At 47.6% G+C, this 26,513-nt stretch overlaps 1 long non-coding RNA gene, 1 other non-coding gene and 3 pseudogenes across 2 annotated transcripts; 4 read left to right on the top strand and 1 right to left on the bottom strand.

Annotated features, from left to right (window-relative positions):
• The first annotated feature begins 5,673 nt into the window (after positions 1 to 5,673).
• trnat-agu (transfer RNA threonine (anticodon AGU)) lies at positions 5,674 to 5,746 on the top strand. Its single transcript has one exon. It is a non-coding gene; the product is annotated as a tRNA-Thr (tRNA).
• A 4,027-nt stretch (positions 5,747 to 9,773) lies between these two features.
• On the top strand, positions 9,774 to 9,925 carry LOC125976428 (U1 spliceosomal RNA; annotated as a pseudogene).
• A 2,621-nt stretch (positions 9,926 to 12,546) lies between these two features.
• Positions 12,547 to 12,631, top strand: LOC125976510 (U5 spliceosomal RNA; annotated as a pseudogene).
• Positions 12,632 to 17,253: 4,622 nt separating this feature from the next.
• LOC125976477 (U2 spliceosomal RNA) lies at positions 17,254 to 17,461 on the bottom strand (annotated as a pseudogene).
• A 6,417-nt stretch (positions 17,462 to 23,878) lies between these two features.
• Positions 23,879 to 24,469, top strand: LOC125973654 (uncharacterized). The gene is made up of 3 exons (XR_011087556.1): positions 23,879 to 24,011; positions 24,221 to 24,283; positions 24,370 to 24,469. It is a non-coding gene; the product is annotated as an uncharacterized lncRNA (long non-coding RNA).
• Positions 24,470 to 26,513: the final 2,044 nt, after the last annotated feature.

Genomic DNA, 26,513 nt, shown 5'->3' with positions numbered 1-26,513 from the left:
ACCACCATGCCGGCACACCAATCAGTTGGCTCCTTCACCCGACTAATGACGCCCAGAGCTTCCATGCGCTGGAGCTCTCTCTTGACTTCACCCACCAGTGGTAGTGGAATCCTCCTGGTTTTTTTTACTGAATATGGCACGGCACCTGGCTTGACCTTTATGGTGTATGTTTGTTGTAGCTAACCCAGACCGCTGCACAACTTGGGGTAACTTGCCTTGAAAGTCTCCATGTCTATGCTGTCGACTCGGATAAGCAAGCCAAGAAATGTGCTCTGGTTTTGATCAATATATCAGTGTTTTTTTTTCATTTGCCGTTCTCATCCCTGATGTTTAGATCTGCTTCAAAATGAGGCTTGTCATCTTTCTGTGGCAACTGTGATTTTTTTCTGTGGCTCATCACCTGACACCTACCCACAGTTTGCGGTGTATTTGTCTCCCTAGACTCAATATATATATTTGTGTGTGTATATATAAACAGTGATCTCCAAGAACCACCATCATGTGTTTTTTTTTTTAACAACGATTACTTCTAGAACATTCCTTGAAAATAATACGTCCTCATCAGTGAGTTGTTTTAGAACAGGCCTGTCGGCTACTCATGTGGTAGTTGGGGGCTGCCTTTTGCCGATGGGCACAACTGTAGTGAATGCAAACTTCCTGTGTTGCAGAGAAGAACCAGCGGACACATATAGTCATTGCTTTTCTTTTTGTACCTTTAATCAGAAATCTGCTATTGGCTGTAATGAAGATTTGGCACACAAAACGTACCTATATTCCTGGACTTGGACTCTGACTCGGGGACTCGGACTCGGTCGGACTCTGTCATTTTTGCCGGACTCGGACTCAGACTCGGTGCTGATTTTGACCGAGTCCACCGAGTCCGACAATAAAAAAATCACGTTCAATTTTATTTTCATCATGCTGCTCAGAATGCGAGTAGGAATACTGTCCACAGCCCTGCTTACGATCAATGCGGCCACGTTGAGTTGCACTTAGGCTAATGTTTACATTATGTACCAATGTCAAGGACGATTATGTCACCCAGCTTATATCATTGATGTGTTTCGATAGTTGTGGGGTCGTCACTAATTATTTGTGTTTAGATAAATGTCTGAGCTATAATGGTGTAATTAATGATTAAAAAATATTATCTTACATGTCCCGTGTTTCAGAATGGTTATTTAATTGGACAAGAGTGTTTTCAAGCGTTTTGCCTCATGCCAATGGCACTCAGGGCTAAGGGTGGGCTTCAATGACCATTTTTGTAAAGCCACGCATTTAATACCATGTCAAATAATATATTAGAGTGTAGGTTATGTTCCAATGTATCCACTTCTATCGGTTAAATTGTCAACCGTACATTTATGACTATGCCTCGAGTGATCTACGTTATGAACTAGCACAACTCCGGTGGGGCAGGGAAAATGTTATCGATCCGACGTCCGATTGGAACGTCGCCTCACTTTTACGTCCGCCCTCTCAGCAAGGGATCCTATATAAGCCGAACCAGCCAGTGTGAAAGCAGTTGCGTTCGTTCTGATAGATTTTGATCTAAATTAGCCTTGACTAAAGACGAAGCAGTCACATGAATTAACGGAAAAAATTGACAGCCGGACTGGGACCCGGACTCGGACTCGGTGGTCAAGAGGCCGGACTCGGTGCAAAAATCCGACCGAGTCCACAGCCCTGGCTCAAACCTCATTGAATAAAGTACATAAGCAGACAAGTATATTCACATATTAAATAAATAAAAGAAACATTTTAAACATATAATTATACCTACACACCAAATCAATAAAGAAGACATAACTAGACATTTTTGATAAGTGGTAATGAGAAAGGTTTTTATAACTTTATGATCTGATATATATATTTCTGAGCACTTTGAAATAACAAATGTTTTTTGATATATTGCCTGAATAGCTTAATGACCCTTAAGGAACTGTTCAATGCATGCCTGATGATTTTCTAAATCACGGACACTGCCAAAGTCGTCTAAAAATGTTCAGTACTTGATTGTATCTTATGTTTTGACTAATTCTAGACACCAGTTTTCGATTACTACTGAACGTTCTGGACAGAGGGAAATATTTTGCCTAACAAAGAAAAGATATGGTTGAAAGCATGATTAAACTAAGAATATGATGACGTAAGCAAGTACATGGAGATCAAAAGAACAAACAAACAAAAACATGGTAAGTGGTGAGTACAAACTTTGCATGGTCAGGGAACATTAATAAATAGGTAGATGATGTCACAGCCAAAAGCTCACATAATTCCGTACAAAATGACAAAATTGAAAGAATGATGAATGGATGAGGTGGAACAGTATATGTGCAAGAATGTTTACAGGAAGGTCACTTGGAGATAAAACCAGCAGGTGCCAGAGGGAGACAGCCAAGCCAAAGACGATCGTCAAGGCTGAAAGACGGAAAGGACAACAACAGCCCCCACAAATCGAATCTCCCATAATCAGCACCCAACCCCACGGAACCAGCTCTCACCGAACCAGCACCCACTCCCATGGAATCAAACTCTCCTGTGAACTTGCCCCACCCCAAAGACTCATCACCCATCAAACTCGGCCCACACTGGCCGACTGAATATAAGCTGACCAAAGAACCTTGAAAGTGGCCTTTTCTGAATGGAGACTTTGCGCTCTTGAAAGGCCCAGCGCTGTATTGTACTTTCCTGAAGACAGAGCTTTCTGAACAAGAATTGTGATTGAACTCAACCAACCTGTGTAAGTCTAATTTCTGCTTCAGTGTCTTAGCATTTTCCTAAATCTGAAGAAATCAAACGAGCACACAGTGAGTAAATTGGATAACTGGTGATTGGCAATGACTTTTGCCGTGAGGCGCAGATAGTGCGCTCCCTAAATTGTGGACAAAATCCAACAGGTGCATGAACTCAATCTGTTCTTCAACAGATTTGATTCCGCCTCCCCCCCACCCCTTCACCTCGCTCCGCATCTTTTTCTACCACCTTCGACACTCCAGCCCCCCCGCCAGCTCACCAACCCCCTCCCCCGGAGTCACTCTTCTGTCTCCTGTCTCCACTCCATCACCCCGGTCTTCCGACATCCCCCTCTTCTTTACAGATCTTCAGGTTCACTTCAGAAAGATCAAAGCAGGGAAGACCCCGGGCCCAGACGGCATCTGGCCGAGACTGCTCAGGGATTGTGCGGACCAGCTGAGTGGTGTGGTCAGGTACCTGTTCAACCTAAGCCTGAGCCTGAACAAGGTCCCAGTACTGTGGAAGACCTCCTGCGTGGTCCCTGTACCAAAGGTGCCATGCCCCAAGGAGCCTAACCACTTCAGGCCTATTGCCTTGACTTCCCACCTGATGAAGACTATGAAGAGGATCATCCTGGGTCACCTGCGTTCACTAGTGGGAGCGCAGCTGGACCCCCTGCAGTTTGCTTACCTGCCTGGTGTTGGGGTGGACAATGCATTGATTTATTTACTGCACAGAACACTGCTTCACCTGGAGGACAACAGGAGCACTGGGAAGATCATGTTCTTTGTTTTCTTCAGCGCTTTTAACACCATCCAGCCGTCACTGCTTAGGGTGAAGATGGAGAAGGCGGGTGTGGACCAGTGCCTGACTGCATGGACAACGGACTTCCTCACCGACCGGCCGCAGTTTGTGAGGTTACATCGCAGTGAGTCCGACGTGGTGCACTGCAGCACTGGTGTCCCCCAGGGTAGGGTGCTCCTTTCCTTTTCACCCTGTTCACGTCAGACTTTACCCACGACACCGCACACTGCCAAATCCAGAAGTTCTCCGACGACATGGCCATTGTTTGAAATGTCGCAGAGGGGAACGATCTGGAATATAGGTTGGTCATCAAGGACTTTGTCAGCTGGTGTGAGCTCAACCAGCATCAGGTGAACAACACCAGCAAGACGAAGGGGTTGATTGTGAGCTTCGGGAGGACAGCACCCATCTTCACTCCAATGAACATCCAGGGATCGGACAGTGAGGTAGTGGAGAACTACAAATTCCTGGGTGTTCGCCTTAACAACAAACTGGACTGGACTGGACTGATCACACCCATATCCTGTACAAAAAGGGCCAGAGTCGCCTCCATCTGCTGAGGAGACTGAGGTCCTTCGGTGTGTGCAGGGCTCTCCTCCGGACCTTCTATGACTCTATGGTGGCCTCGGCCATCATCTACGCTGTGGTCTGCTGGGGTGGGGGCAGTAGTGACCGGGACAGGGGGGGACTGAATAAGATGCTCAGAAGAGCGAGCTCTGTTCTGGGCTGTCCCCTGGACTCCATTGAGGTTGTGGGTGAGAGGAGGACGTTGATTAAGCTTAAATCCATCATGGACAACACCTCTCACCACCTCCATGAGAGTGTGCGGTTCCTGAGCAGCTCCTTTAGCGGCAGACTTTTGCACCCTCGGTGTAGGAAGGAACGGTTCCTCAGGTCCTTCATTCCCTCTGCTGTCAGACTTTACAACATGCATGCCGCCTGATAAAATGAATGTGTTTCGTCTCTACTAGCAGCACTTGTGTTTATCCTTGTCTGTTATTTACCCTTTTTTGTAATTCTGGCACTTGTTTTATTCTTGCACTCGTATTATTATTGCACTGATATGCGCTGCTGTGACAAGTGAATTTCCCTGCTGTGGGATGAATAAAGTTCAATCAATCAGTCAAGAGTTGGTTCAGACTGAAGTCAAGTTTTTGATTTCAAAGCATGACACGTTAAATTGACTATGAAAGGGATCGTCTGATCCGAAGTCAGGTGCCTTATCCATTAGGCCACATCGCCATGTGAAATACTCCATGTTTTCAGTGTGGCCTTGATAAGACTGTTTAACGGTTCCCAACAAGCAAGGATGCCCAATGTGGGAACCGAACCCACGGCCCTGAGTTTAAGAGTCGCATGTTCTCCCCACTGAGCTAACCAGGCTTTTCGACCTTGGAATTGTTTCATTTTTTCATTTTTTTTGAATGGGTTAGGGGAAATAGAGAAATGTTTTAAGTGTGGCCTCTGAAACACATCTATTGATAAGACTAAAGAATCAAAGGTTCCCGACAAGTGTGGGCTGCCCAATATGGGGATAGAACCCACAACCCTGAGATTAAGACTTGCATGCTCTACCACCTGAGCTAACCAGGCTTCTCCTAATAAGAACTGTTTCATTCTTTCACTTTTTTTAATGGGTTTGGTTCATGAAAACCAGAAGCCACGTTTTAAATCTGGCCTCTGAAACACATTCGTTGATAAGACTAAACATTTAAAGGTTCCCAACAAGTGGCAGCTGTCCAATGTTGTCTCTAGTTGGAAACCCCAGCCCGAGTTGGAAACCCTAATTGGAAACCCTTGCCCCAGTTGGAATTCCTAGTTTGAAACCCTACCCGGAGTTGGAACCCTAGTTGGAAACCCTAGCCCTAGTTGGAAATGCTGGCTCTAGTGTGCAATAGAGAAAGCATTTTTTCTTTTGGTTTTTGTCACTTTGTTGCACTGAAAATGGAGATTGGGGGGGAGTCAGCACAACAAAAAAGAAATCAGAAACCAAAACCTTTCTGACAGTATAGAAAAGAATAATAAATAATACATAGAATAAGGTTTACTGTCTGTGAAGTTGAGTTTAATTGAAATGGCCAGTGGTTGAATCAATTTTACAGTAAAATAGCTCTGTAAAACCAACTATTCATGGCCTCGGTAGCGCAGGCGGTAGCGCGTCAGTCTAGTAAACTGAAAGTCGTGAGTTCAACCCTCACACGGGGCTATGTCTTATTTAGTCCTAACCCTAACTCGAGCCCTTGTTGGAAACCCTAGCCCCAGTTGGAAACCCAACTTTGAGAATGGTCAGACAGAAGTACCTTTTTCTTTTGATGAAGTTCAGTTTGATGGAAATGGCCGGTGGTTGAATCAATTTTACAGTAAAATAGAATTTTAAGACAGGTGCCACAAATTCTCGTTGGCGCAGGCGGTAGCGCGTCAGTGTCGTAATCTGAAAGTCGAGAGTTTGATCCTCACACGGTGCATGATTTATATATATTCCAACCCTAAATCTAGCCCTACCTGTAAACCCTAGTCCTAGTTGGAAATCCTAGCCCTAGCCTAGTTAAGTTTGATCAAAATGGGCGGTGGTTGAATCAATTTTACAGTAAAAAACAATTGCACAAATTGCAAATGCATAGCCTCGTTCGCGGAAGTGGTAGTGTGTCAGTCTCATAATCTGGAGGTCGTAAATTCGACCCTCACACAGGGCACACTTTTATATAGTCCTAACTCTAGCCCGAATTGGAAACCCTCATCCTCGTTGGAAGCCCCAGTTGGAAACCCTGGCCACAATTTGAAACCTTAGTTGGCTTCCCTAACCCGAGTTGGAAACCCTAGTTTCAGAATGCTCAGACTAAAAGTCACTTTATCTTTCTGTGAAGTTCAGTTTGATTGAAATGGCCGGTGGTTGGATCAATTTTACAGTAAAAAAGAATTGTAAAACTGTAAATGCACAGCCTCATTAATGCAGGTGCTAGCATGCCAGTCTCACAATCTAAAGGTCAAGAGTTCGGTCCTCAGGTGGGGCAGACTTTTTATATACCTAGTCCAAACTAGCCCTAACCCTAACTCTAGCCCTAGTTGGAAACCCTAGTCCTAGTTGGAAACCTTAGTTGAAAACCCTATTTTCAGTAGGGAGCAGGTTGCTCAGACTAAAATAACTTTTTCTTCTTTTAAGGGGTAGGGCAGCAAAGTAAGCAGGGATTGTGAATATCAGCAAGCACAGGTTGCTCAACTGGAGTCAAGAGAAACAAATTAAAAATTGTACATCAGATGAAAAATGTGCCTCTTTCTTTTGGCTTTTGTCACTGACATTTGGGGTCACCACAACAAAGATCAAAACAGCACAAAAACAGTTTACCTATATTTTGTCACGTCTCGCCCCCAACTGCTCCACTATGTGTCTGTCTTGGTTTCTGTCTGTGTGCTCGCCCCTCCCCTCCTGTGTGCCCATGATCAGTGTGATTGTTCCCACCTGCCTCTCGTTACCTGTCGTGTATAAAAGTCCTGTCTGCCCCTCTCTCCCTGTCGGATCATTGGTTTTGGTTTTGGTTGCTGTCGTTCGGTGTTGGCGTGCTGTCTTGGTGCCGTCGTGTCCTGCTGTCTTCTTGTTTCACGTCCTGGTCAGTCAAGTTATTGTTTAGGTCATGTCAGTTTACCGAGTCTGTATTTTGAGTTGCTTCGGTGGACCCTGGTCCGGGCTGCACTTGGTCGTCCTGCTCCATGCTCCACACCCGACCGTGACATATTTTCCTCTTTCAATTTGATGATACACTAGACATGAATACCTGTTTAGATTTGAAATCTTATCCATTAGGCCAGATAGCCATACAGGCAATTCTGACAAGTGATAGCAGTGCAATGATTTTTGAGCATATACAGTAAATCTACAGCCTAGATTCAAGTGGAGTTAACTGACTGGATCAGAAGATTAAGGGGTTCAAGTCCCTTCGTTGTCAATTTAATGAATGTCAAGAGGAAAGTAGTGGATAATGTGTCTAACATTAAATAATAGTTTTTATTTTGTTTCTGCATTACCCAATACATCTCCTTCACATTGTGACACATTCTCCCATTATCTGTCTGTGTTAGGTAGAGAAAAAGATTTTAAAGGAAAGGTAAGTATTGTTGTGTTGTGTTTTGTTGTATTGTGTGTTGTCATTACCGTATTTTCTGGACTATAAGTCACGTTTCTTTTCATAGTTTGGGTGGGGGGGCGACTTATACTGAGGAGCAACTTATACGTGATTTTTTGTCACAAATTTTCAAAATAAAAAAAAAAACGAAAAATGGATAAACGAACCGTGATGTAGCAAGGGATTACTGTAGTTTGAACTGCAAGTGACATCAGCGGCGCGGCGGTTGTTTACTTAAAGGACAAAGGATTCGATCACGGGATGACGAAGATGACGAAGGGCCCCATGTACTACCGGCATCTTTAGTGGCTTTGCTTGTAAGTGACACAGAGGACGGAGAGTTTTTTTTTCCCAATGATCATCACACACACATCTGGGTGTGGTGAGATTTGTCCTCTGCATTCAACCCATCCCCGTGTGATTTTGATCCATCCCCTGGGGGAGAGGGGAGCAGTGAGCAGCAGCGGTGCCGCGCTCGGGAATCATTTGGTGATCTAACACCCAATTCCACCCCTTAATGTTGAGTGCCAAGCAGGGAGGCAATTGGTCCCATTTTTATAGGTATGACCCGGCCGGGGTTTGAACCCACAACCTTCCAGTCTCAGGGCGGACACTCTACCACTAGTTTGAAGGATTTAATGATTTGGAGTGACACAGAAGGTTTGAAAAACTATTATATGTTTCACGCACACCCGGTCCTATTCTATGGAGCTCTCTTCGACCTCTGTGGCTGGAAGTGCCACCTCCAGGGATGGAAGTCCACGCTGCCACACGCCTGGAAGTCGATGCCGGTGCTTGGGGCTGTGTGGCGGTGAACTGTTTATGTTATTGTTATTTGATATATTTGTCATTTTCAAAACTTGTTCAGGAAAAAAAATATTATTCAGTGGTAATGTTGGACGTTTTCAATAAATACAAATTCATACAGTTTTAGGGTTCTCAGGTTAAAAAAGGCAATGCATGCACGGGGGCCCCCAGGGCTGCGTGCTTAGTCCATTGCTCTTCACCCTGCTGACGCATGACTGCACTGCGACCTACAGCGACAACCGCATAGTGAAGTTTGCTGACGACACGACTCTGGTGGGTCTCATCACGAAGGGCGACGAGACTCGGTACAGGTCGGAAGTTGACCTTCTGACCATGTGGTGCAGGGACAACAACCTCCTGCTGAACGTCAATAAGACCAAGGAAATCGTTGTTGACTTCCGGAAGGGTCACACAACACACCTGCCGCTGATCATCGACGGTGCTGTGGTGGAGTGGGTGAGCTGCACCAAGTTCCTGGGGGTGCACATCAGTGAGGACCTCTCCTGGTCCGCAAACACCTCGTCACTGGCAAAGAAAGCTCAGCGCCGCCTGTACTTCCTGCGGAAGCTCAGGCGTGCATGTGCTCCTCAGGCAGTCCTGTCTACATTCTACCGTGGCACCATTGAGAGCGTCCTCACCAGTTGCATCGCTGTCTGGGGTGGTAACTGCACTGAACAGAACTTGAAGGCCCTGCAGCGCATAGTGAATACGGCTGGTAAGATTATTGGTGCTTCGCTCCCCTCCCTGAAGGACATTTACACCTCCCATCTCGCCCGCAAGGCAACCTCGATTGCCAGAGATGTGAGTCACCCGGCTCACTCTTTGTTTGACCTTCTGCCCTCTGGGAAGAGGTATAGGAGCCTGCGCTCCCGCACCACCAGACTCGCCAACAGCTTCTTTCTCCAGGCTGTTAGGGCCCTGAACTCGCTACCCCCTTCTGCGTAGCGTGCGGCACTGTTGCGCTATTTTCTGGAATGTCTGCTGTACGCACACTTGCTCCTTTTTTTGCTCCTCTTATTTATTTATTTATTTGTTGTGTTATTTATTCATTATTTATTCAGCACGCTTTTGTTATACTTGTTTACTTGTTTGTCTGTTGTGGGCCATGTCTTGTCACCATGGGATAGGGGGGAACGAAATTTCGGTTTCTTTGTATGTCTTCGGCATGTGGACAAATTGACAATAAAGCTGACTTTGACTTTGACTTTGACTTAAACAGTTCTACGAATCCTGTTTCATCCACTGAGTGTGTATGTGTGCCACACGTTTTTAGCAATTAAGCCCGTGACTGAAAATGCCGTGTGCGGTAAAGACGTCGGCCCATGATCAAGAAGGTGGTTCACCCCATGTGAGGCTCAGCCATTGCACTACGGTTGTGCTGACCTCTGCAAATTCCCCTACTGTGTGAATCTTGACTCTATTATTTCTGGTAGTGGGGGACTGTGTTCGCGCTCTCCTCTGGTCTTTCTGATGAAAACAAAAATTAAGCGCAGTAGTATGCACATGGAGTTTAAGTCTGCGATGCTGTGACACACTGAACGCTTTTGATTATGTAATTAACTGTACTCTGGAACTGTGTGTCAGGGTTCTCCAGATTATTCTTATCGTATGATTATGTTGGAATGCAGCCTGTAATAAATAACCTAGTGTCAGGAATGAGTTGAGCCAGGGCGACCAAATGCAGCTTGAACCAGGATTTATTGCAGGGAAAAGGAGTTGGAAGGGAGGCAGACACAGACGGGAGGAAGACTCACGGCCAGCAAAACAGACAGACTGACCGACATGAAGTCCCCTTGGACAAGATTAAAATTCTGACCGTGAGCCTTCAGACAGACCGAGGGAAAACCAGATGACACGAACAGGAACACTGGGCACGAACAGGAATGGACACAACAGTAGACACCGACCGGGAGAAACACACGGGCAGGGCTTAAATACACAGGGTAACAATAGGAAGCAGGTGACAGACATTATGGTAACGAAAGGGGTGTGGCCGAGTGAAGTGCAGGCCGAGCGTGCTGTGGCACGGGCGTGACAGTACCCCCCCCCACAAGGGACGGCTCCCGACGTCCCAAAAAAGAAAAAGTCCAAGACTGTCCAACAAGAGCCGGGAGGAAATGGGGAGGTGGCCGCATGTCACACACCGCCGAAGGCCGACTGGGTGACGGCCGCTGGATCCACGCCGCCGGAACTGGTGGCGGCCGCAGCATCCGCGCCGTCGGGACTGGATCGGGGGGCGGCCGTGCGTCATGCGCCGTTGAAGCCGACTGGGTGACGGCCGCTGGATCCGCGCCGCCGGAACTGGTGGCGGCCGCAGCATCCGCGCCGTCGGGACTGGGTCGGGGGGCGGCCGTGCGTCATGCACCGTTGAAGGCCGACGGTGACAGCCGCTGGATCCGCGCCGCCGGAACAAGTGGCGGCCGCAACATCCGCGCCGTCGGATCTGTTTTGGGGGGGGGCAACCGTGCATCTTGCGTCGCTTGAACTCATCTCCTTGGCGACCATGCAGCAGTTGCGGGAGCCGGCAAAGGTTTGGTCCAAGCGCTGGTCGCTGTGATGGTCGGTGTCTTCTGTCAGGAATGAGTTGAGCCAGGGCGACCAAATGCAGCTTGAACCAGGATTTATTGCAGGGAAAAGGAGTTGGAAGGGAGGCAGACACAGACGGGAGGAAGACTCACGGCCAGCAAAACAGACAGACTGACCGACATGAAGTCCCCTTGGACAAGATTAAAATTCTGACCGTGAGCCTTCAGACAGACCGAGGGAAAACCAGATGACACGAACAGGAACACTGGGCACGAACAGGAATGGACACAACAGTAGACACCGACCGGGAGAAACACACGGGCAGGGCTTAAATACACAGGGTAACAATAGGAAGCAGGTGACAGACATTATGGTAACGAAAGGGGTGTGGCCGAGTGAAGTGCAGGCCGAGCGTGCTGTGGCACGGGCGTGACACCTAGCTAGATTAGTTTTATGCTTATGTTGGAATGCAACCTGTGATAAATCACCTAGCGTGTCCCATCCTACACAAAGTCGTAAAACACCCCTTGCTATGTTTTGACTAGAGGTCAAGGGCTTTCTCTATTCAGTCCACTCTTACCCCCACCCTGTTTCTCTTAATAAAAATGCTCTTGCAGGAGGCGAGAGTCAGACCTCCATTCGAACATCGCTGTACGCACAGCGACGAATGGACTCTCCACCTGCAGGTGTCTAAAGGGACTTACTCGTCTCCCGTGTGGTTCTTGCAAAATAAGTTGGACTGAGCGAATCTCTAACACTGTGCATTTGCTCGTTAAACTGTATTCACCAAATTAGCAAATGCAAAATAATATGTAATTACCACGTTCCTGACTCGTCATATGATATGAACGTATCAAAACCTTTTTGTCGGCTGTAGGTCTGTCTTTTTAAGAATGCGCCCGATTGTTGTTCCTCATACATCACAAGTATGGATTTCTAGAAAACAACTTTTACTTTCTAAAGTAAAATGACAGAAATATTTTCTAATGTCAAATATCAAACGCCACCAACGCAGTGGAGGTGAATTACACTCCAAACCATGCCAGCAACGTCAAAAGCCTCAATTATTTGCGACACAAGGGAGACATAGAGCATTTCCGAAGTTTGAAAAATCATTTGAGAAATTACGATCGTATTTTGTTTCCCGATTTGTGTTGAATAAAGTTATGAAATTACAAATTTTCAAATAAAACACAGGGATGGGATCATTTCCCGTTCTCTCAGACCAAAAGTACACGTACCAAGACATACAACTGTTTTTACCATCAATAATCAAAATAGACGCCCAATATAATTGAAAGAACGAGCGCCATCAGTGTTCGATCAGATACCTACAATCCTGTGCGCCAACAATGTTTAAAGTAAGTGAGACATTAATGAACACAAAATACTCGTTTAAACATTCTATTTTGCTTGAGTCCTTGTAAGTATAGTAAATCCATCAACTTCTATTGTTTGTATTAGAAGGAATGGTTGCTGCAATTTGAGTGTGAGACCGCCTGTGAATTTAGTGAGACCAGCAGTGGGGTGGCCCGTTTTGACTCAGATTTTCAGATCACTCGTTTCTCTTCAGATCGAATAAATCTTTCGCCTTTTACTAAAGATTTCTGTGGAGAGGAACAATAAAGAGTATACCATTTCCGTGGAGAGGAACAATAAGAGTATATCTCAATTTGTTGATGCTCTGCGAAAGAATATCAATATTGCAACGGATAGCCGCCTATATCATACTCCGTGCAACAATCATACGTTCACATAATTTATACCGGCACGTGTGAACATGTTCACATAAACAGAGAAATTATGCCGAGTGCAGACAGACAATCACGTTTAAAACCTCGTTTATCATCCATCCATTTATCCATCCTATTCCGCTTATCCGGGTTGGGTCGAGGGGGAGACAGCTTTAGGAGGGACTCCCAGGCTTCCCTCTCCCCAGCCACTTCATCCAACTCAACCCGGGGAATCCCAAGGCGTTCCCAGGCCAGCCGAGAGACATAGTCTTTCCAGCACGTCCTGGATCGCCCGCGAGGTCTCCTACCGGTGGGACATGTCCGGAACACTTCCAAAGGGAGGCGTCCAGGAGGCATCCTGATGAGATGCCTGAGCCACCTCATCTGGCTCCTCTCACCGTAGAAGAGCAGCGGCTCTACTCCGAGTCCCTCCCGGATGACCAAGCTTCTCAAGGGAGAGCCCGGACACCCTGCAGAGGAAACTCATTTCGGCCGCTTGTATTCTGGATCTCGTTCTTTCGGTCACGACCCAAAGCTCGTGACCATAGTTGAGGGTAGGAGCGTAGATCGACCGGTAAATTGAGAGCTTTGCCTTTTTTCTCAGCTCTCTCTTCACCACGACGGATTAGTACAGAGTTCGCATTACTGCCGACGCTGCACCAAACCGCCTGTCGATCTCGCGCTCCATCCTGCTCTCACTCGTGAACAAGACCCAAAGATACTTGAACTCCTCCACTTGGGGCAGGATCTCATCCCCGATCCGGAGAGGGCATCCCACCCTTTTCCGACCGAGGACCATGGCCTCGGATTTGGAGGTGCTGACCCTCATCCCGACCACTTCACACTCGGCTGCGAACCACCCCAGTGAGAGCTGGAGATCACGGCTTGAAGAAGCCAACAGCACCACGTCATCTGCAAAAAGCAGAGACGCAATGCTGAGGTCCCAGAACTGGACCCCCTCAACGCCTTGGCTGCGTGTAGAAATTCTGTCCATAACCATTATGAACAGAATCGGTGACAAAGGGCAGCCTTGGCAGAGTCCAGCCCTCACTGGGAAAGAATCTGACTTACTGCCAGAAATGCGGACCAAACTCTGGTATTGGTGATACAGGGACCAAACCGCCCTTATCAGTTGGCTCAGCACCCCGTACTCCCGAAGCACCCTCCACAAAACTTCCCGAAGGACACGATTGAACCCCTTCTCCAAGTCCACAAAACACATGTGGACAGGTTGGGCGAACTCCCATGCCCCCTCGAGGATCCTGCCCAGGGTGTAGAGCTGGTCCACTGTTCCATGGCCAGGACAAAAGCCACACTGCTCCTCCTTAATCCGAGGTTCGACCTCCCGACAGACCATCATCTCCAGCACCCCTGAATAGACCTTACCAGGGAGGCTGAGGAGTGTGATTCCCCTATAGTTGGAACACAACCTCCTGTCTCCCGTCTTAAAGAGGGGAACCACCACCCCAGTCTGCCAATCCAGAGGCACCGTCCCCGATGTCCACGCAATGCTGTAGAGGCGTGTCAGCCATGATAGTCCCACAACATCCAGAGCCTTTAAAAACTCTGGGCGGATCTCATCCACCCCCGGGGCCATGCCCCAGAGGACTTTTTTGATTACCTCAGTGAGTTCGACCCCAGAGATTGGAGAGTCCACCTCAGAGTCTCCAGGCCCTGTTTCCACAATGGAAGGCGTGTCGGTGGAATTGAGGAGGTCTTCAAAGTACTCTCCCCACCGACTCACGACGTCCCGTGTCGAGGTCAGCAGCACGTCATCTCCAGTGTAAACAGTGTTGACGGTGCACTGGTTCCCCCTCCTGAGACGCCGGATGGTGGACCAGAATTTCCTCGAAGCCATCCGGAAGTCATTCTCCATGGCCTCGCCAAACTCCTCCCACGCCCAGCTCGGGCTGCTTTTCAGTCAGAGAGGCGATATTCCATGTCCCAAGAGTCAGCTTCTGCAGCCAGGGATCGGTCCGCCAAGGTCCCTGCCTTTTTCCGCCGCCCATTTTGCACTGCACCCGACCCCTTTGGCCCCTCCGGCAGGTGGTGAGCCCATGGGAAGGGGGACCCATGTTTCCTTTTCGGGCTGTGCCCAGCCGGGCCCCGTGGGCGAAGGCCTGGCCACCAGACGCTCGCCTTCGAGCCCCACCTCCACGCCTGGCTCCAGATGTGGGGCCCGGTGACCCGCGTCCGGGCGAGGGAAAACAAAATCCATTTATGTTTTTCTTCATAAGGGGCTTGTGAGAGCCGTGCTTTGTCTGGCCCTTCACCTAGGATCCGTTTGCCATGGATGACCCTACCAGGGGCATGAAGCCCCAGACAAGATGGCTGCTAGGATCATTGGGGCGTGCAAACCCCTCCTCCACGGTAAAGTGATGACTAACGAAGGGGCTTCGTTTATCAATGCAGTTTAACTTCTGGTGGGACCCATTTGAATTGGCACATGCCAGTCTATTGTAATTTGGCAAAAAATATTGTTTTTAAATAAAAAACAATAACCAACCCTGTCAATTGCACAAGCACTCCTCTTTACTGTTCACAAGCACAATCACAAGTACAAGTCGTCTTCATCCATAAGCACATGAGTCTTTCCTTGTTAAAACACAGCAGCCCTACAAAAAATGTTCCATCAACCTTTAGTGTCTTAATAGACAATGATGGTATTTATTTAAATATTGAAACAAAATATCTACCTCCTTCAATGTTACACGTGAATGCACATACAGAGAGAAGTTTTATTCATTTTGATAAGGCTACATGAAGCAAAATATAAAGGTGAATACACACTGTTTTCGTGCACCATTTTAGCCCAATTCCATCATTTCCTTGTCTGTCTGTGCCTCCTTACCAGCAAATTTCTGGAAGTCCACTTGGCGTCTTTGATGGCAGCAAAAGTGAGCCACTGCTTTGTAAAGTCTTCTTGCTTGATTTTCAACGGGCTCACCCCATAGAGTACAAGGTTCAAGATTCAAGATTCAAGAGTTTTTTATTCGCCATGTTTGAGCGTGCCAAACAAGGAATTTGACTTCGGTAAATCACAGCCTCTGTTCAACATTTAGGTGACTAACAACAACATGTGAAAAATGAAAGATATTCTCAAACATCCCCTGATCTTAAACTGATCTTAAACTCCCAAGAGGGCAAGGAAAAACTCATAACTCCAGCTAGGGGAAATGAGAAACCTTGAGAAGAGACCACAGATGGGAGGGTCCCTCTTCGAGGATGACCAGGCTGCAATGGATGCAGAGAGGACACATAGTACAAACAGTGTAAACAAAAAAGGTGTGGAAAGCGGGATGTTATTGCACAGTAATGACTCTGAGACTCTAAGAGTGGTGTGAGTTCATCAGAGCGACAGCCTGGGGGAAGAAGCTGTCTCTGTGTCTGCTGGTTTTAGTGTACAGAGCTCTATAACGGCGTCCGGAGGGGAGTAGTTCAAACAGGCTGCAACCTGGGTGCGAAGGGTCTGTTGAGATGTTGATGTCTGCATTCAACACTTCCCTTGCCGGGAACTGCAGGTCGCCCACAGGTATACGGCAGCCATGAACTACCTGAGCAGGTGCCACACTGACTCCTGGGCGCCACAGCCAGGTCGGGGGCACGTTGAGAGCGCTGATATGCCCCGGGAGTGCATAACGGACCTGACTGGGAGGCCATCATGGGCCACCATCCACGACAGGTCCCAACAAGTTTGTTTCGAGAGGGCGGGGTGGTTGACGTTGTGCCAAACTGTTGTGGGCTCGCCGAATGCGGGTCCGAGCACTGGACAAACCACTTCCCGCTGTACGACAGAGATCATAGATCTGTGACTTGTTAAAATGTCACTATTTTCTTGCTCTAATTTAAAGTTCTTCAAAAACTTTTTGGTGAAGAAATAAGAAGGTGGCGCGTTAAAAGACACAGGAATTCATTGGTCGATGGGTATTAGCTTTAGTTTCCGGAGGTATGTGTCACGTCTCGCCCTGCTCCACTATGTGTCTGTCTTGGTTTCTGTCTGTGTGCTCGCCCCTCCCCTCCTGTGTGCCCATGATCAGTGTGATTGTTCCCACCTGCCTCTCGTTACCTGTCGTGTATAAAAGTCCTGTCTGCCCCTCTCTCCCTGTCGGATCATTGGTTTTGGTCATTGGTTTTGGTCATTGGTTTTGGTTCCTGTCGTTCGGTGTGTCGTCCTGTCTTGGTGCCGTCATGTCCTGCTGTCTTCTTGTTCCACGTCCCGGTCAGTCAGTCAAGTTATTGTTTAAGTCATGTCAGTTTACCGAGTCTGTAGTATTTTGAGTTGCTTCAATAAACTCTGGTCCGAGCTGCACTTGGTCGTCCTGCTCCATGCTCCACCACCCGACCGTGACAGTATGAGCCCATCCAGAATCGTGTCATTGCTTGGCTTTTCGATGCATTTGGTGTAACGAGCGCGCTTCGCAGGTGCAGGGCAACATATCTGCTTCCGAGGAAGAGTTTTAAGTTCGGGACTCCTTCTCCTCTGTTTTTTTTTCTTTTTCTTCATGGTGTCCCTCTTCAGTCCCTCTGACTTGGATTTCCAGGTGAAGTAAAAAATGGCTCGGTCCAATTCTAAAAGCAACTTACTTGCTGGGATGAAAACAGAACTGATTAGTAAAAGCAAGGGTAAAATCACCACTTTTATGGTTAAAATTCTCTCTTCTACGGTCAGCTCTCTTAATCCCCCAAACCCAAGAACAGATACTACACTTTATCTTAGCCAAAAGGCAGAGAAGCGATGGAGTATGCGAGTGAGGGACTCGCTTACAGGCTTCCCCGTCTACCCATTCTCACCAACGGTTTGTTAGAATAGGCCTCTTTGGCACATGTGATTAGCTAGGGAGCTTGAGCTATGCCATTATATCGCTGTAACACTTCTCTTGCTTTATTAGCTTTCTCTACTCTATGAAACCCTTTGCACATATGTAGAAGTCGCTCTCGGTTAAGATGACAAGGTCACACATTATCACACAGGCTAGGCAGTCGCCTCCTTGCAGGAAGGCGGCCAGAGTAGTATAAGAGCAGGAACCTTGGCGCTGGGAGAGGAACCTTCTTCTGCATCTCGCAGAAAGGGCTCCACAGCTGTGCATCAATCATTTTGGCATACATTAAATAGTTAAACTGTGAAGGCTTTCTCTTGGTAATTACGGTTAGCATATCGAGCATTAAAGATAAAGAACTGGGAACAAACCTAACAGGTTACAGTACGGAACAGAGTGCTGCTCTAATGGGCACTAAAAAATCGGCAAACTTGTCTGATGACTTATTTGTTCACTCTTCTTCATCCGCAGTAATGCATGTAGTAGTTCACGAGGCATATATGTGTCCCCTTTGACCAGTCTCTATCCAAATACACAGTGTAGATACCTATTAAAATGGTAGACCCGATGAACATGAAAGGCAAATGAGAATTTGCCAAGAACTTTCCAGGGTCATCATATGTACAACGGCTGCGCCAAAAGGAGTCAGGCCAGAAGAATAGAGCGGAACTAACACAAGATTTGAACGCACGCCTTAGTAGAGACTGAGAGCCTAAATCCAGCGCTTCAGCGACACTACCTACCAACTGCAGTTTCAACATTGAATTTTGTTGACATTTCTAATAAAATGTGAAAGTGGATAAAAAGTTGGTTTCTCCACCAGCATCCAGGTTAGTGCTGCCCGACTGAGCTTTGTTCATAATGTAATGAGTGACAGTCGGAATCCAGTTACGAGTTGGAACCGAATGCTTGTTAGCCGATTAGAGGACTTGATGAATTGCTAGCACTGAGCAGCAGAGTGGCGCAGCGGGAGCGTGCTGGGCCCATAACCCAGAGGTGGATAGATCAAAACCATCCTCTGCTGTTTGTCTGGTTTGGACCTTCTTTCAAGTCATGCTTTTGAGAAAAAATGTCGTGCGCATTATCTTTTCCACACGTTGGTTGTGCTGCACCTGGAGGCAGGGCTCGAAGGCGAGCGTCTGGTGGCCGGGCCTTCGCCCATGGGGCCCGGCCGGGCACAACCCGAAAAGGAAACGTTGGTCCCCCTTCCCATGGGCTCACCACCTGTGCGAGGGGCCAAAGGGGTCGAGTGCAGTGTGAGCTGGGCGGTGGCCAAAGGCAGGGACCTTGGCGGTCTGATCCCCGGCTGCAGAAGCTAGCTCTTGGGACATGGAATATCACCTCTCTGGCTGGAAAGGAGCCCGAGCTGGTGTGCGAGGCAGAAAAATTCTGACTAGATATAGTCGGACTAGCCTCCACGCACAGTTTGGGTTCCGGTAGAAGCCCTCTCGAGAGGGGCTAGACTCTCTTCCACTCTGGAGTTGCCCACGGTGAGATGTGTCGAGCAGATGTGGTGGGTATACTTATTGCCCCCCCCGGCTGGGCGTCTGCACATTGGGGTTCACCCCGGTGAACGAGAGGGTAGCTTCCCTCCGCCTTCAGGTGGGGGGACGGGTCCTGACTGTTGTTTGTGTCTATGCCCACCCTTCTTGGAGTCCCTGGAGGAAGTGCTGGAGAGCGCTCCTTCTGGGGACTCCATCGTTCTACTGGGTGACTTCAATGCTCACGTGGGCAATGGCACCAGGACTTTGTAGTTGTGTCATCAGATTTGCGGCCGCATGTTTTGGACACTCGGGAGAAAAGAGGGGCGGAGCTGTCAACTGATCACCACCTGTTGGTGGGTTGGCTCCGATGGTGGGGGAAGATGCTGGTCCGACCTGGAAGACCCAAACACTCTGTGAGGGTCTGCTGGGAACGTCTGGCAGAATCTCCTGTCAGGAACAGCTTCAACTCCCACCTCCGGCAGAGCTTTTCCCACGTCCCGGGGGAGGCGGGGGTCATTGAATTTATATAACTCGACCTCTACGTTTTAAGCTTGATGAGCCAAAATATCAGATCTTGCTCTTGTTTCCTACCGTTTTAGCCTATTTGTTTTATCCAAATCTGTTCAATCTCTGATTATAATCTGTAGCCCTACGTATTTTTCAATTTTTTATTTATTTATTTATCAAATCTCCTCAGTTCTGTCAAACTCAGTGCACAATGAACCTCCCTTCCACTTTGAACCAAGCTTCACCAAATTTGGGAACGCCGTAGCAAGGAGTGCGATTTGGTTGTCGGACACTCCAAGTCCATATCTTTTTGCCGCACTTCACCCTCTCAAGTTGGTGTTCTTTTGTTGTTGCTTCAGAGCGACCCCATCCATCACTCTTGAATGAGTCCATTGTTCAAATGAGTCAATTTTCATCATTGTGAGTTCCTCCGCTTTTCACTGTCTTTTCTCGTCCCCGAGGATGTTGTCTGTCCTCCGGAGTGTACTTGTCCTCCTCCAAGCACAACAGCAGTCTTTTCTTGTCCTTCGCCAAAGGTCAAAGGTGCTTCAGAGCCAGGCACCATTTTGTAGTTGTTCACGGCTGCAGGCGAAGTCTCGGATTGGGTTTCAGGGACTCTGACACTGAGAATGACAGGCTGGGACATCAAACTTGTAAGACTATTTCCAAATGTAGCTGCTTCCATCAATTTGCTGGTAACGTTTATTTACCAAACTTCAAATTCTCCTAATAACAGCGGTCTCGGTTTTATATCGTAAATCCTGCAACTCATCCTATTTTTGAGCTACATTTTATCTATAGTTCCAATTTAATCGGACAGTATGTTGTCTTCAGTATCATTATTGAAAATCAACTCATCGAGGTCTGCTTTCCACATCAAGCCCTGATCTGTATGTCTTGACCTCTCACATGTTATTGTCATGCTTGCTCAAAAATGTGACTTAGAGTATGGTGCTGTGAATTCTCAATCTCCCCAATGAAATTGGATCCCACCTCGTAGTTCTTATCGTTCTCATGTTCCTGTTAGCCTGCAATTGTCCAAATCAAAAATGTTTTCTTTTAACTGTCTTTCTTTTGAACCTCTAAATCTCTCGTGTTGCTAACCTATCTACACCAGAACAAAAAAATTACCACAATATAACACCAAATGTATTCGAAAATTCATTGTCATAACGTGTTGTATTATTACTATCTTCCACTATCTGTCCTACTCACTCCCCCCTTTTTGAGGCTTGGCAACGCCCATGCCTCACACCTTGACAAACTTTTTGGGAGAATGCGTTCTTTACTACATACGATTCCATCATCATTTAAGTTGACTTTCTTTCCAAAACGCTTCTCAATTTCTCAGTTCACACATCTTCTGCATGTGTTACTGGTTCTCCAGTTTTTTTTCTTCTAGTTAATTATCAATCCAAAAGCTATGTGTTTCTTTCTAACATTCAACCTGCTCAAAATCACTCTTTCATCGAAGTCGCTCTACTAATTTTCTATAGTAGTCGCCAACGACTTCAACCATTCAACCTGTAATTTCTTTTCATTCAGGCTATCATTCATCAATGTTCATTTGCATCTCACACGCAGTCTCCAAAAAGGAGTCTTTCTATCACATTGGTCCCAATTCATCCAAGCTCACCACACAACATTCATATATCATTTTCAACTCAGGTTTCCTGGTAGAACAATCCACCAATTCAAAAAAACTTAACTAAAACAAACAATTGGCAAATTAATCTGAATTTCTTTTCTTTGTTTTTAAATTTGAAGAACTCAATCTCTCAGATTTAGCTTGCATTTAAAAGTTTGCATAATCTTATAACACAACCAATCAATTATTCCTATTAAATGTAGCATTGCAAAATCTTAAATTCACAATTTAGCTTCTCCCAATTCCTGAAAGCATGTTCTGTTGTTTTGTTAACTCCGAATTTCTCATGAGGGCTTGACACTAACATGCACTAGTGTGGATTAGTTTCTGTTCGCAAACAGATTTCTCTCTTTTTCTTTCATTTTTATCTGTCAAAATTGTTTCTGTTCTGCGGTGTAAATTGAATAGACCACAGTCTAGCAATTTTTTTTATACTAAAACTTTAGCCAATGTTCATCATTTTAACATATACGCACACACATGCACAGCTCTCGCATGCAAAAGGTAGTTCCCAGCACCAATGATTCGTCACAGGCTGGCCATTTCCTGTGGTCGATCATGAGCTGGTCCCTCCCATGCACACGAGGACAGCACATTCTACTTTTATTTATTTATCTTCTAGAAGCAAGTTGCATTTCTTTACCACTTGATTTGCATATTTTAACTTCAGTGTAACACAATTTGATCCCTATTCATTTGTAATTGGGCCTACAAACAGCATTGTCATACTTCTTGTGTGGACAGGGGCTCTAACAATCTAAAACGATTTTTGATAACCTGACAATGACATGTTTTGCTGTCATATGGGAGAGGTTTCAGATCTTTTAAATTTCGATACATGTCAGACCAGGAGACAATAAGGCCCCCTGTGAGCAGGTGCAAGGCCGCAGCTCAAGCCGCGGCTCAAGCAAGGGGCAAGAGGAGTTTCCGGTCCTATGCAAATCAGAAAACCTTTATTGTCATTGTACTATGTAGATTTGTACATAGTACAATGACAATAAAGGTTTTCTGATTTGCATAGGACCGGAAACTCCTCTTGCCCCTTGCTTGAGCCGCGGCTTGAGCTGCGGCCTTGCACCTGCTCACAGGGGGCCTTATTGTCTCCTGGTCTGACAAACACTTGTGACCGCATCAGTTTTCATCTTTCTAGCTTTTGTCTCTTGAATTCGTTCTCATCTCTTTGTGAAGATTTCAACCACACTCTAGCACTTCTACCACTTCAGCATGTATTCCATACAATTAAGAAATCTACTTGCCATGAACTTCTCGTTTTAAAGAAGAGCAGAGCAAGAGATTTACCGTTCTTTTTTCCCATCTTAATTTCAGTAGTTTAAGGTTTTACATTTTTTTTTCAATTTTTTTTCTTTGAGGATCCTCAATGCAGGTTTAAATTGACCTTTCGACAGATTACTAGCCTGTTTTATTGCCGTGGATCAACGCTAGAACTGCTTCTTAGTCAATTTATCCTACCAGTCACACACTCAATCACGCAAGTTATCCCTGCCTACGCGAAGTCCTCCTTTTAAAAAAAAAAGGAGCTGCTTCATCCAGTGAGGGGACTCTACAACACCCCCCACCTTCCCTGGGAACTAAAGACAAAAGTCCTTGTCCCCAGCCCTGCCAACGCGAAGTCCTCCTTTTTTTTAAAAAAAAAGGAGCTGCTTCATCCAGTGAGGGGACTCTACAACACCCCCCACCTTCCCTGGGAACTAAAGACAAAAGTCCTTGTCCCCAGCCCTGCCAACGCGAGGTTGTACTCCCTAGAACAGTGGTCGTCAAATAATGATTCACGGAGGTACTGAGATTTTAAAACAGTTTGAGAACCACTGCTCCAAAAGAGACACCTCATCCAGAGGGGGACTCTACAACACCCCCTCCTTCCACAAAACTTATTCCTGTGCACTTCTTCCTTTTTACGCGTTTCACAAGCAACAACACAATCACACAACTTCAGGCCTTTAACTTACTTGTCCCCTGGTTCGTTGCACTGCCGGGTCCCGTCAATCCGCCTCTGTCAGACGAAGGCAGACCTAAGATGCTGGCCCAGCGAAGAATTCTCTTCCCAGGACTTTCTCTTCCAGGTCCTCCTAATGGACGCTGGCTTGTCGACAATGCAGCACGTCCTCCTTCGCCGGTCAGATGGTGGGTATGAGGATCCCGGGTTTCGGCACCAAAATGTTAGAGATTTGCTCACTCCAACTTATTTTGCAAGAACCACACAGGAGACAAGGCAAGTTCTTTTAGACACCTGCAGGTGGAGAGATCACTCGCTTCAGGAATGAAATCTGCCCTCCTTCCTGCACGTGGATATTTATTAAGAGAAACAGAGTGGGGATATGGGTAGGCTGGCTAAAGCCCTTGTCCTCTAGTCTAAACATGTCAGGGGATGTTTTACGACCTTGAGATAAGGAGGACAAGGTAAGGTATTTATTACCTGTTGCATTCCAACATAATCCTACGATAAAGATAACCTGGAAAACCCTAACACTAGTGCTGTGTTGCATTGGTGTGTGCATGAGGAGGCGGAGCTTCGCTACCGCCAGCTGACGCAAGAATATCAAGCGCTGCAACGAGCCTACGCGCTTCTCGCCCAGACCAGCGGAGGGGACTACGACGCCGAGAAGGAGATCAAGGTGGCGCCCCTTCCCGCAACCCCCGGCCGGGTCGCAGCCTCCCCGTTCTCACCCAGCCTCGGGTGTTCTCTGGTCTGAAAGGAGGAGGAGGAGCCTCCCTCCTCCTCCTTTCAGACCAGAGAAAAGCTGATGGTAGAAATGGGTCACTATCAAAGCAGAGTAGCAGATCTGGAGTCAGCGCTGAAGCAACAAGGACAGGTAAGCTCATCAATGAGCACACCTTTTTCTCAGACAAAATAGCTACATTCTTCAGTCACTCATTCGTCTGGCATTACTGGACCAACCCCCCCCTGAACGTGGCTGGGAAAATGCGGAGAAAAGCAAATGTCATTTTCCAGTCAAACAAAGAATTTGTGGATGAAAATGACACAACATTCCAAAGCTGTCCACGCGTTTGTCTCTTCTAGAATGTCAAGTGGGTGGAGGAGAAGCAGCTGCTGCGTCAGAGCAATCAGCAGTTGGCCGAAAAGGTGACGGAAAGAAAGGCGCTGGGCGGAGTCGCTTGGCGTCACACCCGTCGGGAAGCCCCGCAGATGAGGTCTGACTGTCTTTTCAGGTCAGGCGGATGGAGGCGGAAGAAGCGCGTCTGAAAGAGCACATCCAGGATATCCGAGACCAAAACGAACTGCTTGAGTTCCGCATCCTGGAGCTGGAGGTGGGAAGACTCGCACAAGCGTGTTGAGGCCAGAGATGTGACAGACGGACGGACGGACGGATGCATGCCTCTGCCTTTCAGGAGAGGGAATGGCGCTCCCCCGTCTTGAAGTTTCTGCAAGTCCGTTTCCCAGACAGCCTCAGCCCTTTGCAGATCTACTGCGAGGCCGAGGGCGTGAGCGTACGTAAGGCGTCCCTCGCAACCCTAACCTTAACCCGAGGTCCCAGAACACCTTACATTGCTCCTTGCGCCTTTCCCCCGGACATCGTCATCAGTGATCTGATGAAGAAGCTGGACATCCTGGGCGATAACGCCGTAAGTGTATGTCGAACTCCTTATGTTCGCACTCCACGAGACTCGGCGGCTCAAATGTGACTTTTGGAAGGCTTTGCGCTGAAAGAAGCTTGTTGACGCTGTGCCTTTGGGCTCTTGCAGAATCTCACCAACGAGGAGCAGGTGGTCATGATTCACGCCAGGACCCTTCTCACCCTAGCCGAGAAGGTAACGGGCACGTCCACGCACGCTCTCGCATTCTGCTTATGTGACAGCAGCCTTTCCTCAGTGGTTAGAATACATCAAAGTGACCAAGTCAGCACTTCAACAGTAGATGTTGGACATTGAAAGTGAGAAGGTAGACAGACACGCGACATCAGCCAAGGGGAACTCCGGCAATGTGCCCCAACAATTCTGACCTTGAGCTGTGCTAGGATATGTTCTGTAAGCAGAAGGGCTACCTGGATGAAGAGTTGGACTTCAGGAAGCGTTCCATGGACCAGGCTCATAAGGTAAGCCGCCCTCAAATCTCCCGCCGGACCACTGATGGACGAGGATTGCGGCCCAGAGGATCCTGGAGCTGGAGGCCATATTGTACGAGGCGCTACCGCAGCGGGACTGGCCCGCCACGGACGGCGAAAAAGCCAGCCACGCTGGCGTGAATGAAGTGCTGACGGCGGATCAGAGAGAAGAGCTTAGAAGCGCGGTGGACCAATGGAAGCGAGCCCTGATGTGCGAGTTAAGGGAGCGCGACGCTTGCATCCTCCAAGAGAGAATGGATCTGCTGCACAGCGCGCAACAGGTAAGGGCCCAAAGCCAGCCCGGCACTTACTTGCACGCTTACTGGCTTTTGAAGGCCGCTTTCCATTTCTCCGTCCTAGAGGAACAAAGAGCTGAAAGAATTCATCGAAGCTCAGAAGAGACAAATCAAACAATTGGAGGAGAAGTTTCTGTTTCTCTTTCTATTCTTCCCCTTGGCCTTCATTCTGTGGCCCTAACACCAGCTGGTGAGTGAGCTCCAGCGGCACCGCACTCGACACTTCCGATACACCGCCAGCCGGTCTCAGACGTTGGCAGACGCTCCGATGCCGACGTATACCCCCCGCCACAGTGACAGAGGCACCGCGTCACACCGGCGCTCATCCAATCAGAAGGCAGGAAAGGCAAATTCACATGCAGGGCACTCTTGAACCAGAAGAGAGCACCACAAAAAACGGTTGTTGCCCCAAACGCGCACTAAAAAGGGTCAGAATAACAAGAGTCCCACCGGCCAGCCGGGGCCACCCGTCCATCCATTTCTTCAGGGGGGAAAAAAATTGGAGTCACCGGTGAGTACATTTTGCATTTAGCTCTGCTTTTCTGCTTCTGTCTTCAAGTGTGTGGCATCCTGCGACCAAAGATTCAGCCAACCCCAAAGCGGTTGACCTCAACGTCCCACCACCATGCCGACCAGAGCAGGTGACGTGATGCTTTGGACATCCTTCCGTCTCAGATGCCCAAAAGTACTCTTTGCCACATCTGCGGCAATACGGTGTCTTTTCAAAGGTGCAAATAAATCCAGCGTGGGCGGAACACGCACGTCTTCGTTTTTTCCCGCTTTGTTTGTGGGGGGGGGGGGGGGGGGGTTGTGCGTGTTGGCTTCACTTGAGTTCAATTTGGTATTTTGGTCAAAAGCGCATGTGGTGAAATTCCACAAAGTAGGATGGGCAAACACATTCCAGTAAACTATTAGTGTCAATTGGGCTCTCGAAATGGCAGGGAAAAGATGCACA

Source organism: Syngnathus scovelli, chromosome 10 (genome assembly GCF_024217435.2).
Source record: "Syngnathus scovelli strain Florida chromosome 10, RoL_Ssco_1.2, whole genome shotgun sequence".
Lineage (NCBI taxonomy): Eukaryota > Metazoa > Chordata > Actinopteri > Syngnathiformes > Syngnathidae > Syngnathus > Syngnathus scovelli.
The sequence above is the reverse complement of the archived record's forward strand: the minus strand, read 5'-3'. Positions and strand labels throughout refer to the sequence as shown.